A 12,909-nucleotide genomic window follows, 5' to 3' on the forward strand; every position below is an offset into this window, starting at 1 on the left:
AGCCCAACTTTAGGCTAACGCTGGGATGAATCGCTGTTTTCTGGTCTCTTTCCACAAAGCTGGAAACTTTAAGCCACAGCCCAGCATCGAGCGAGCATCTCCCTTTCCCCGCTCCTGCAGGAAGGAGGCAGGAATCTGTTTTTCAGAGCCCTGCGTTGCTAAAATCCCCCAAGGCAGCAAAAAACGTGTGCGTGTGGGAGAGAGACAGAGAGAGGGGAGGAGGGAGAGCGCTGAAGTGGAGGTTCCCAGTACGAAAATAATGCCTTTTATTTTGAAGAAAATAATCGGCGCTGAGATCTGGCAACACGTGGGTTTCCCAAAGCCCTTCTGCAGAGACCGTGGCGGCGATAAGAGCCCCGTCGCCGCTCGGGCCAGCCAAGCCACCCGTCTCCCGTGGCCTCCTGGGGTGCTCCCTATCTCCCTCAGCCATCTCTGCCAGCTCACCCACGCTGCAGCCGCCAACACCGAGGTGTCTGCAATTCCCCAGCACCTCGCCAGCAGCTCCGGAAAAGCCAAATCCCAGCTCCTGCCTGCCCTTCGCCCACGCCTGCCCCAGCTGAGCAAAGCACGGACCCCCCCACCGAGCAGTTTTTGGGACTGAACCACACCATCCGCCCTTCTGAAGTGAAGCAGCGGGGACCTGAACCAGCCGTCCTGGGCTGGAGCGGAAAACTGACATCTCGGCAGTGTTTGTAAACTGAAAAAAGGGAGTGAAACCCGTGCTTTAGGTCACAGCACTTTGTTACTCTCATTCTGCTGTTTTGTTTTCACTATGAGAAGTGGTCAAGAAGCCGAGCTGTTATTAGCTTACATTTCCAAATGAAAAGTTACTTTGAACCAGAAGAATTAGAAAAGTGTTATTTTAGCAGTTTTCAGACCCGTTCCTCCTCCCTTTCCAAAGTGATTTCAGTTAGAAACACATACATCCCCAAACCAAACTTCCCATAAACATGTGTTTTTGAGAGATTAATACTCTTTCCACCGATAAAACCATTTAAATGGGATCCTGAGATTGGTTGTTTCAGGCTCTTGCTCATATCACAGCGAGCCTGAACCAAGCCGAGCCCAGACCTGCCACAGAGGAACACTTTTCTTCTCCATTAGGAAGGAATTCACTGTCCAGACTCCATCTTTTCTGGGCCCTGTCTAAGCATCATTATCTGGGTTCAATTGAAGTGTAATTGGCAACATGTTTTTCTAGGATTACACTTCATTATGAACAGAGCGGGGGCCCCAAAACCCACTTCTCCTGTAATCGGATCTGTTCTCCAGCCTGTGCTCCTGGAGAGTCGTTTATAATCGACCCCAGGGATCCCCGGGGGGATTGTGAGGGACATCTGAACCACCCCAGACCGAGCAGAGACCCCTCACGGGCCGGTTCAGTGGAGACGACAGGGAAGGATTAAACGAGTTTAGCTGCGTGACGGGAGCTGGATTTCAGGAGTGTCACCCATGTCCCACGGGAGGGAGCAGCCAGACCTCCCCCACTGCGGGCAAGGGGAGCTGGGGTGCAGAAATGGGGGTTCTGCCCCTCCTGGCCTCTCACTGGGCATCTTTGCAGCCAATTCCCACGGCACCGTGACCCTGAGAGCAGAGCCACAAGCAGTGGGTGACCAACCTCTGCCCAGAGCTGATTTGCTCTTCCCTGGAGAGCTCCGGGCTTTGCCACAGCCAAGCCAGGGAATTATCAGAGGAAATCTCTCCCCAGTCCCTGAATTAACAGCGCTGGCCCCGTGTTCGGGGCTGTTTCCCCTCTGGAATCACAGCGAGCATTGCTGCAATGCGTGTCCCCATCCCTGGGACCCCTGGGAGACCCTCAGGGACTCAGGAGCTGGTGAGAGCTGTCCCCCGCTCCGGCTGGCCGTGCCTCTCCGCGGTGGGAACTGTTTCCAGAGGATGGGTGTCACGAGGACGGGGCTAAGCCATCCATCACACCCAGCACTAATTGGCTACCCTGCTTCAGAGGCCAAGGAATAAGTGAGCTGCAAAGATTGATGTCCCTTCCCTACAGCAGGAAAAACTCTCCGGGCCAGGGCTGAGGGTGGATCCCTGCCAGGGACCTGGGATTGCTTCGGTTTGCCTGTGCCGGGCCTGTCCTGAGGGTGAAGGTCTCCAGACTGAGTGTCCCAGGAGGGGCAATGGTCAGCCCAGCCACCAGCCCCCCTCCCACGCTGGGACCACGCTGCTGCTCCCTCCCCTCCCGCCTTCCCAGCTCTGGGAAATGTCCCAGGAGAGCGGCCAGCTGTGAAAAGCTGCAGCAGCTGGAATGTGGGAGGGAGGGCAAGGCTTCTGGAAAGCCAGAGGCAGCCGAGGAGCAGGACTTATCTGTTACCTCCCCGTGAACTGACACCTCTGGTTTAACCCCGTGCATGCCTGGAATGCCCTGTCCTCACATCTTCAGTCAACATCACCTCCTAACCTCAGGTCCCACCGCCGCCGCCGCCTGCCAGAGCCACAGCTGTAATTTCCAAAGCAGAGGCCTCACGGGGATGCTGGACAGGATTCCTGGCTGTGGACAGGCTGCCTCGCTCTGTGGCTAAGCAGATTCATCACGGGCGGGGGAACCAGGCAGGGCTTTCAGGAGGTGATTCGGGATGAAAGCGTGGAGGGATGAATACGGTATCACCTCCGTGCTCTGTCAGATCTGGAGCAGGGCCAGGAGAGGATTGTTTGCCGTGGCTCTGCTCCAAGCCAGAGGCACCACAATTGCAAACTCCCCCCCACTTCCCTGGCCCACGCAATCCAGAGCCCGCCCAGGCGACTGCTACGGGCAGTCCAGGGGAGGGAAAAACAACATTTTCCCACAAACCCGTGGCCTCACCCTTCCCCAGGCAGGGACAGGGCAGATCCTGGAGCTGGAATTCGGCGCTGCCCTCACCACCCTGGCAGGGCTGTCTGTGTCTTCACACCTATTGCCCCATGGCAGGTCTGGGAATGTGGCTCAGCCCTGCAATCCCATGGGATGGAGCTCCACGAGGCTGCACCTGCCGAGCTCACGGCTGGGACACCTTGGAGCTGCTGCTGTCCCCTTGGGTCTGTGCCACTCTGTGTCACCAGGTCAGTGGGGCTGAGGGACAGCCAGGGACAGGATCACCATCCTGCTCTGGAATCAGCAGAACATCCTGATGGTTTAGCATCAGGCACAAACAGTGGGTTGGGCCCTTGACATGCCTCAGTTTCCCCACCCATAATGATGCTGCTGCACTGGCCACTTGCTTTACAGAGAAGCCACAATGAGTGATAATTGATATTGCACCGAATCTGCCCACAGACAGAGTCACTGTGTGTCCAGGAGCCCCCTGAGATCAGGGCTCCCCTGTGGCCTCACAGAGAGGACTGAAGACTTGTTGCCACTGGACACTGGGCTGCTCCTGTCTGGTACACAGAGAGGGTGGTGGGGACAAGGTGAGGGTGGTGGGGACAAGGTGAGGATGGTGGGGACAAGGTGAGGGTGATGGAGACAAGGTGAGGGTGATGGAGACAAGGTGAGGGTAGTGGGGACAAGGTGAGGGTGGTGAAGACAAGGTGAGGGTAATGGAGACAAGGTGAGGGTGGTGGGGACAAGGTGAGGGTGGTGGGGACAAGGTGAGGGTGGTGGGGACAAGGTGAGGGTGATGGAGACAAGGTGAAGGTGATGGGGACAAGGTGAGGGTGGTGGAGACAAGGTGAGGGTGGTGGGGACAAGGTGAGGATGGTGGGGACAAGGTGAGGGTGGTGGGGACAAGGTGAGGGTGATGGGCACAAGGTGAGGGTGGTGGGGACAATGTGAGGGTGGTGGGGACAAGGTGAGCTGCTGTGGCACAGGATGGTCCCCATGACCACGGCAGCCGTGGGTTCCGTGGCTCTCGCTCTCAGGGATGGATGAGGCAGCCCTGGAAGTGCCAGCTCCCACCTCTGGCCACTGCAAAGCCTCGGATGGCTTTAGGGCTGCACCACTGCTAGGAAACGAGGAGATGGGATGGGAAAACCCGTGGTTGGTGAGGCAAGGTCCTGGCCTTCCCCCGGGGCCAGTCCCCGGGGCTCCAGGGAACACAATGCCTTTGTTTGGGACTTGGCCTGCTGCAAGGAGCCCTTCCCTCGCTCAGCCCCAAAACACCAACCCTTCAAAAGGCCTGTCCTCCCCCTCCCCTTCCCCCAGCAATGCTAATGTGCCAGGCCTCTTCTCATGAACCCTGGGAGAGATCAGGCTGGTAGACAGTTTCACCACTTGTTAAATGTGTGTTTAGCGATCTTGTGAGTAGACAAGAACAAATACAAACAAGCCGGGCTGGAGAGCCCCTGCCCCTCCGCCCTGCCTGGAACGCACCAGCCCCGAAGCCTTTCTTCTCTAACCACTTCAAACTTTCATTTCTTCTGAAGCCACAACAAGGCACACTTTGTAAAGCAAATGAGTAAACAGCAACTTTCAGCTTAAAAGGAAAACAAGGGGGAGGGACTGTTTTTAATTACTGGATTTTAAAAAGGGCTTTATTCTGTTAATTGCTTTCTGTTGTAAAATGTTCTCCTGCACACAGCCCTGGTTCTCGCTGCGTTGCTGCTGGCCAGATGGCACTGCAGAGGCAATGACAGCATGTGCCTGTGCTGCTTGGCTACACAAGTGCCTTTAACATTCACAGACATCACCCCCGAGCCCTCCCAGCCTCCTGGAAATGACACGAGGCACCGAGCCCCGCTCAGACGTGGCCGGTGCTTTGGCATGCCCAACCCCCGCCACTTCCAAAGCATCGGCACGCACGGAAAAGCCTCTGCAGCTTTCACAGCGAGTTCCCAAAGGGGGCTAATCGCTGCTGATTGCCTCGGCTGCAGTGTCACCTCCCCGATGTTCGTGCGAGGCGCTGAGCTCAGCCCGGTCCCACCCTCGGGGTGACGGAGCTGCGGGGTCTGGCGTGCGTGGAGGCATGCGGGGCTCTCCGTGCGCTGCAGCCGTGCCAGACGGATTCCAACTGCAGCCCCGATGATCGCAACCAGCCTGGAAGACACCCCGAGCCCGTGGAAACAGATGGATTGAAAACAGCGAGCTCAGGGGTGCACGGGAGGATCTTGAGCAGCAACGCCACCAGTGAGGTTGTCACTGTGCTGGGGACAGATGGCACACGGGGACAGGGGCAGGGAGAGGCGGCAGCGGGAGACTTCTCCAATTGGATCAGCCCCAGGAGGGAGGGAAAGAAATGGAGCAGGGATGCCCTGGGCTCCTGGCGCATGGAGACCCTGAAGCTCTCACTGCACCCTGGGTGCTGCAGGGGTTTCCACGAGGCTGTGGATGCCTCAGAGGGGGCCCAGGCAGCGAGGGGAGGAGGGAGAGAGGTTTGTTCACAATGTGGAGCTCACAGGAGCACACGCTCCTTCCTCCCTCACCGGCCTCCGGGAGGGAATGCAGATGTGTCTGGGGAAACAGGGACAAGGAGGCTCCCAGTCAGCAGGGGAAGGGATCATCCCCCTGGCCCTTCCAGCACAGAGGAGGGGAAGTGCACATCCAGAGGGCTTCCAAAGCCACCAGCCCTCCGCCACAGAGGCCCCAGGGTCAGGGATCACGCAGAGTTCAGGGCAGAGGCGAAGCTGCAGCTCTCGGGCTGGCCCGGGAGGAAAGCTGCTCCCTCGGGCACTTGGAGCTCCTGGCTTTGCCTCCTGGCATGGCTTCTCCCCACTTGAAGTGTCCCCCCCCCCACCACACTCTGCTGTTTTCCATGCTGGTGCTTCCCACAGAGCCATGAAAGTAGGGAGAGACCCTTAAAATCGAGTCTAACCATTAACCCAGCTCTCCACCAAACCCTGTCCCCGAGTGCCACATCCACGTGTTTTTGAACACTTCCAGGGATGGTGATTCCTCCACTGCCCTGGGCAGCTCATTCCAGTGCCTGACCGCCCTTTCAGTGAAGATTTTTTTAAACTATTATCCAACCTAAACTTCCCCTGGCACAACTTCATGCTGTTTCCTCTCATCCTGTTCCCTGGGAGCAGAGCCTGACCCCCACCTGGCTGTCCCCTCCTGTCAGGGAGTCGTGCAGAGCCAGGAGGTGCCCCCTGAGCCCCCTTTTCTCCAGGCTCAGCTCCCCCAGCTCCTCCTCATCCGACTTCTGCTCCATGGAGCTGCTTCGATCAGGAAATCTCCTCCTAAAAAACAAACTCGGGGGAAAGCAGTGACAGCCAGGGGTGCTTCGGAACCCGCCGTGCCCATGGCATCAGGCAGCTTTTCCTGCCTTTTCCTGCGCCCTCCGCGGCGGGGTTCGGCTCCTGCCAGCAGCCAGCAGCTGCTGCTGAATGCTCACTTTCTCTAATTGAATAGCAGGAAGTTCAATCTTGTTCCTTTGCCTTTCAGGCTGTCAGCTGGAACAATCGCCCACCTGTGGCACCACCCCGGGGATATAAATAAGGAACAAAACACAATCGCTTGCCCGAGGAATGGCTGGCGTTCCCAGCAGATCTGCCGATAGCGAGTGCCACGGTGCGTGCCCGCACACGGGAGAGGTGTCTGTGCCGCGGCCGGACACACGGACAGCCCCGGGAGCGGCTGGGAAGGAGCGCCCAGCGCCAGGAGGGGCTGCTCGGAGCGCACGGCACACGGGGAGGGGCGGCGAGCGCGTCCGCGGAGCTCTGCAAGGACTCGGGTGACAAATCCCGTGCCCAGCTTACTGCCACGCCGGGGTGCCCAGTGCTCCCATCCGGCGCTGGGGCTGTCCGGCAGACTGTCCGTGTCTCCAGGACAGAGTCCGGCGTGTGTTGGTGGCTCCCTCGCTGCTTTTCTCCCGTTTCTCCGAGCGCTGCCAGAGCGGCTGCGAAGCCAAGAGGCAGCGAGAGCTCCTTCCTGGAGCTGCGCCTCCCTCGCCGCCACCCAAGGCGCTTCCCCGCCACCTCCGGCACTCGCATCATCAGTTCACAGCCGGGCCCCTGCTCCCGCCGGGATGCTCCCGAGGCCGCGGCCGGCACAGCTGGGCTGGATCTGACAGCTCCGCGCAGCTGGAAGGAGCCCAGCTGAGGACGGGCATGGAGGGAGGTGCGGCGTTGACCCTCCGGGAAGGGGGAGAGGCGGCTGGGAGGGCAGTGGGAGCCACCAGCACGCACACGCACAGGCCAACGCTGCTGCCACAAGAGGAAATTATTAATTTGCTGGGAATAAAGTCGGCAGCGAGTCAAAAACCATCCTTCTCTCGACGTGCTGGAGAAAAGGCTCCCAGACTCGCCTGGCGCCCTCCCTGCTGCCTTCGTCGGGAGGGACAGGCCTGGCACACGGGCACCACGTCCCCCCGGTGCCCCATGGAATGCGGACGCGCTGGGCACCGTGTCCCCATCCCGGGATGGAACACGGCTGGGATTCACCCAGACATGGCAGCTTTGTCCCAGCATGGGACTTGTGGCACCCTAACCCAGGGGTGCTCCCAAACCCCGGTACCATGGCAGGGGACGTGTCCCCTGCCCTGATAACCTTTGTCACTCCCTTTGGTGACACTCACAGCGCTTCCCTGTTTGTTTTCCCACTGCCGCCCTCCCTCCAGCTCCCCAAGTGGAGCTGGGGTATTCAGGGCTTGGCAGCCTGAATGAAGCCAGATCCCTGGACACATTCCTGTGGTTGTTGCTTTTTTTTTGTTGTTGTTGTTGGGTTTTTTTTTTCCCCTTTTTCTCTTTCTTCCCCCCTCCTCTTCTCCCTCGCTTGGCACAAGCTAAAGGATTTAAAAGGAAGCCAGGCTTGGCAGACGCAGGGGGAGGAGGGAGTGGGGAGATGAAAGAAGGCCTCTCTCCAGCTTTCTCTTCCAGTTCCCACACTCAGCCGGCGCAGAGAGTTCCTAATGATTCCCAGCCGCACCTGGAGGAGGCCAGCGAGGAAGCGGGGCCTGTTTGTGCAGCCAGCAGGACAAGCCCCCATCACCCCACCCCTGCCATGCGGGGTGGCCACACAGCCTCCCCAGCCAGGTCACCCTGGGTGACAAATCGCCTGAGGTGGCACTTAAGGACGCGTGTCCCACGCCAGAATTGGAAATGCAGAGGAAAATCTCTGCACGCACAGCTTGGTGGGCTTCAAGCAGCTGCCCCTCCCCATGGAGGTCAAACCCTGCAGGGGGGTGGGCTGGGGACAGTCCGGGGGCTCAGGTGGCCCCGGGGCTGTGCTGAGGCAGAGCTGCCCGTTCACACCGCCCAAAACACGCACCTGAAGGGAAGGAGCACCAGGTGGCACCGGGGAAGGCGGTGATGCCAGTTTAGGGCACCAAGGAGGGGGACAGCGGCCACCAGGTCACCGCTGGCGGCACTCACAGCCCTCCACGCCCTCTCGTGGCACCTGCTCAGCACCACAGCTGTCCCCGTCCCCACGAGGAGTGTTCCCCCTGGGGCAAACGCATCCCCATCAGGATGGACCTGAATTCCAGCACACGGACAACAGTGTCCACTCGTGCTCCAATTCCCACCCAAAGACAGCGCGGCTCGGGGAAGCCAAGCTTCCCTCCTAGTGCAATCGGAGCAGATTTTCTCTCATTTATCCTCCCTGGCATCTACAGCTTCTCTGGGCAACTGGTGCCAGGGCCTCACCAGCCTCAGAGGGAAGGATTTCTTCCCAATATCCAATCTAAATCTATATTTCTTCAGTTTAAACCCATCCTCCCTCATCCTATCACTCCATACCCTTGTCCAAAGTCCCTCTCCAGCTCTCTTGCAGGCCCAGAAGGTCCTGAGACACCCCTCCTCTGCTCTGCTCTCCTCCCAGGGAGGATTATGGCACAGCCCCATCCGGCACAGCGCTGCCAGCAAAGCTTTGAAGTGCAGCCCCGGTAACGGAGCCTTCGCTGCAGGAATGGGAAAGCGCCAGGACAGGGAGATCTCCATCCCCCGTCGCTCGCTGCTCTGGGCAGAGCTGGGAAAACGAGGCCGTTTTTTCTACAAGGGGATCTCCAGGCAGGGAGCAGGGTGGGTTTGCTCTGCGGGTCCAAGATCTTTGCCCTCTGACGTGTAGCTCCAGCCCAGCAGCCAAAGGGTTTTTCCCACCAGCACGGCTGGGAGCTCCCACAGATCCATCCCCACAGATCCATCCCCACAGCACCAACACCCGAGGGACAGCAACAATTCCCAGCCAGGGCTCGTGAGATTGACCTGGAACAAACACTTGGTGCAACACAACAAGGGCTGGGCACTTCCCAGCTCTGGCGAGGTGGAAGGTGGCCACAGGTACCCCACTGACCCCTCCTGGCGAGGGGCCAGGCCCTGAACACGAACCTCCCGGAGCATCTCCCGAGGAGCTGGCCCAGCACGGAGCTGGCCCAGCACGGAGCTGCCTCTTGGCAGCGCGAGGCTCCGGCTGCCTCCGCCGGCCAGCGGGGCCGTGAGCGGCTCCGCGCCCGCCCCGTTGAGTCACGGCTTCGTTGGTGGCCCCAGCGGCGCTGGCTGGCCCTGGGTGTGCTCAGCGGGGACCATTTTAGGCACTGGTGACAGAGGTGTTAGCAACCACGGCTAAAAATAGCGGTGTTGAAGGGACGAGATGGTCGGGCTGCTCAAATCCTGGCACGGCCCCGCCGGTGCTGATAGCAAGTGCCCTTTGCTTGTTCTCCTGCCGCCAGGTCCCCTTATCTGTCCTTCCAGCTCCGGGTGTTTCTGTCACCCTGTCACCAGGTCCCCTGCCCTGACATTTTGTCCCCCTGGGACGGCTGCAGGTTCCTGCTCGGGGTTGTTGGCGCCTGTTCCCCCCTCCAGGGAGGATGTAAAACTGAACGTGCTGCAGAGGAGTTCCCACCTGGACCACAGGACAGACCTGGATTTGCGTGGTCCCCACACACCAGGATCTGCAGGGGTTTCACTGCACTTCAGAGCACTCCTGGGTTTCTGCTTTCCCTCCCTAAGGAGCTGGAATCATCCCCTGTTCCCTCTGGATCATTCATCAGTTCTGGATTCACTATCCTAGGAAGTGTTCAAGGCAAGGTTGGATGGGCTTTGGAGCACTCTGGGACAGTGGGAGGTGTCCCTGCCATGGCAGGGGGTGGCACTGGATGGGCTTTAAGGTCCCTTCCAACCCAAACCAGTCTGGGATTCCATAATTCTGGCATGGTGATGGGGAAACTGAGGCAGGGACATGTCACAACTCCCCAGGTGCACACAAAGGACCAGGAGAGCAGAGTGCACGCTCTGCCCAACCTGCCTGCCACACTCACCAGAGGTGTCCCACTCTCTCAAGACACCCCACAAGTTCTTGGGGTTAAATCCTGGGTTCGTCAGGAAAAGCAGCTCCTGCTATTCAGGGTGGTGATTACCTCGGGAACATCTGTGCTGACAATTGCTGAGTGGCAGCATAATTCCCACCAGCTCTGCCTCCGCCTCCTCCTCCTCCTCCACGGGCTTTATTTCAAAGCACGCTCTTTGCAAAGCCCTGCCATGCCTGATCGAGGGAAAAGCTTGGAAGACAGGCAGCAGAATCAAAACCTCACGCTTGCAGCAAAGCCGAGCCAGGCATCCCAAATCCACCTGCACAAAGCTCTCCCCGTCCCTCCCCGATCTCAGCGTCTCACAACCAAGGCCTTGGGGTTGTCCTTGCAGCTTTTGGCTTTGCCGTGGTCATCCCGACCTCCCAGGGCTGCATGGACACACCTGGACTTTCTCTGGTGCATCTCAGGCTGGAATCCGTGCTGGAATTCTATTTTTTTTTCCTTTTTTTTTTTTTTTTTCCCCTCCAAGCATCTGGTGGAAGAACACAGCAGGGCTGGGGGAAGGCACTCCAGCAGAGCAGGAACGCTCTGCTGAGGGCCATCCATCCCTTAAATGAACACCCATAGCAGGGATGCTGCCCTGGGGCCTACGGACATTCCTTGGCTATATTTGGTGATGGATGGAGAATTTGTTACTTCCCCTCAGTCCATCTGTTCCCCTCGTTGGCGGGGAGGAGCCGGCGCTGCAGTGTCGCTGCTCGGATGGAGCCGGTACTTCAGCAGCCATAAATCTCCTCTGCTGAGCTTGTGCTGCCTCCCACCTGTTGGCTGGGAGAAGATCAAGTTGACAAAAGCCTCCTGCCAAGCTGTATTTTTATCCGGGGCTCCATCACGAGCCCAGGTGCCCCACAAAAGCCGCTCACGAAGCAGAGGGAGGTGGTTGTACCACAGCACATCCCACCCCTGGGATCCCACCTCTCCCACAGGTCTCCAGTCCCAAAGCAGGAGCTTTAATCACATCTTCTGAATCCCCTTAAACCCCAAACCCCCTTTGTCCTTCTTGTCACGCCCGCCCCATCACCATAAAACCTGGGAGGTCCCAAGCCTGCACCAGGCAGCCAAATTCTCACTGTGGGAACAGAGGGAGCCAGGCTGGGACCAACACGGTTTATTACGGAAAAACACCCCGAGGGATCCCATTAACATGGCAAAAAAACCCACCGGAGGACAATGAAGAGAAATCCACAGCAACAACACACAGCAGGAAAAGTCCAGTTGTCATCCAGGACAGCAGGAGAGGCAGGACCCTGTGGGAGAAGTGCCCATCCCAAGGGATGATCCCAGGGACACTCCCCAGCCCAACGGGACTGCACAAGCAGCAAGTCCTTGTCTTCCAGTTGTAGTGATGGAGGAGAAAAAAAAAAAAAATACAAACAAAAGCAGAGGAAGCCACGTGGAGAAAAGCAAAAAGGGGCAGCCATGGTGGGAATGGAAAATCCTCCCTGCTTGGGAAGGATTTGGGGAGGTCTGGCTCACCTGGGGCCCAGTTCCTGAGCCCCACACCTCCCAGGGAGGCCCTAAGCTGCCCTGGCAGCAGGAGGACCCAAAGCAGGGTCACTAAAACCCTGTCCCCAGCTTGCACCCAGCTCCCTGTGCACCTCAGGGCCTGGAGAGGCAGCAGGAATCTGCTGAAATCCAGCGTTCTGCCCCAAAACCACAACCCACTGCTTCCCTGGGCATCCATCTCCTCCTGCCAACACCAGCATCACCTCTGGATGGTCCCACGGACACATCCCCGTGTCCCCAGTCCCACTGGCACCCTGCCCTGTTCCCCAGGGCTGGCTGACAATTCCATTCCTCCTGCAACATCCTCTCCCCTGCACAAGCCGGGCTTGGCTGGGCTTCCACCATCTTCAGGAAACACCTTGGAAATGTTTACTGGCTCTGCTCCCCCTCCCAGCTGCCAAAAAGGGCTCCAAGATCCAGCCCAGATCCCAAAATCTTGGGTTCACACTAAAAAAGACAAGACCTTTCTATAAACCTGAGTGCTGGCGGATGTGACACTCAGACACTCGTTTCTCCCAAGATTTTTCGTTTGTTTGTTTGGATTTTAGACCTTCCTCCGAGGTGTTTGTCACCCAGACGTGACAGTTAACAGTCTGCCAAAGAATTTTTTTTTGGGGGGGGGGGGAAAAAGTGCAATTTTCAATTTGCTTTTCACTGCTAGAGCAGGATTTAGTGCAATGAGAAAAGTCTCCCGAGCCACTGAAGGCATCACCAGCTTGGTTATTTACATATTCCTCAAAAGGGTGATAACTCCAGCTCCAGCTCCACCGTTTGAGCTGAAACGTCCCTGGAAAGAGCCAGACACACAAGTTGGAAAATTTCAGCCCATGGAATTTGTAGAAAACTGCCTGATAATATTGAGCACCCTTCCTGCTCAGCCGTGGGATGTCATGCAAAAAAAAAAAAAAAAAGGAAAAGAAAAACCCACAAGGAAGAAATAATCTTTAAATTTTCCTCCCGAGTGTCTCCTTTGGGACAGGCCTTTGAGCAGAAATGTCAGTGTGATTTTCACACCAGTTTCTCTCCCATTGATTTCCCATCCTGTTTTTTAATCAGAGATTTGGTTCTCTCACAGCATCGCTACCAGAGGTGTCTATTTCAGGAAACACCAGAGGTTGTAAGAAGCTGAGGAGAAAAAGATTATCAACTCATATGGGCTCAGCCTAGAAAGGGAGAAAAAAAATCATTTAATTGAAATCCCCAGGCTGAAATTCTCTGCAGATTT

The 12,909-nt window shown here is 57.7% G+C and overlaps 1 protein-coding gene across 1 annotated transcript in view; it reads left to right on the forward strand.

The window, feature by feature from the left end:
- CAP1 (cyclase associated actin cytoskeleton regulatory protein 1) overlaps positions 1-12,909 on the forward strand; it is a 139,639-nt gene that overhangs the window by 44,428 nt on the left and 82,302 nt on the right. The window lies entirely within an intron of this gene.

This window comes from Anomalospiza imberbis, chromosome 25, assembly GCF_031753505.1.
Source record: "Anomalospiza imberbis isolate Cuckoo-Finch-1a 21T00152 chromosome 25, ASM3175350v1, whole genome shotgun sequence".
Taxonomy (NCBI): Eukaryota; Metazoa; Chordata; class Aves; order Passeriformes; family Viduidae; genus Anomalospiza; species Anomalospiza imberbis.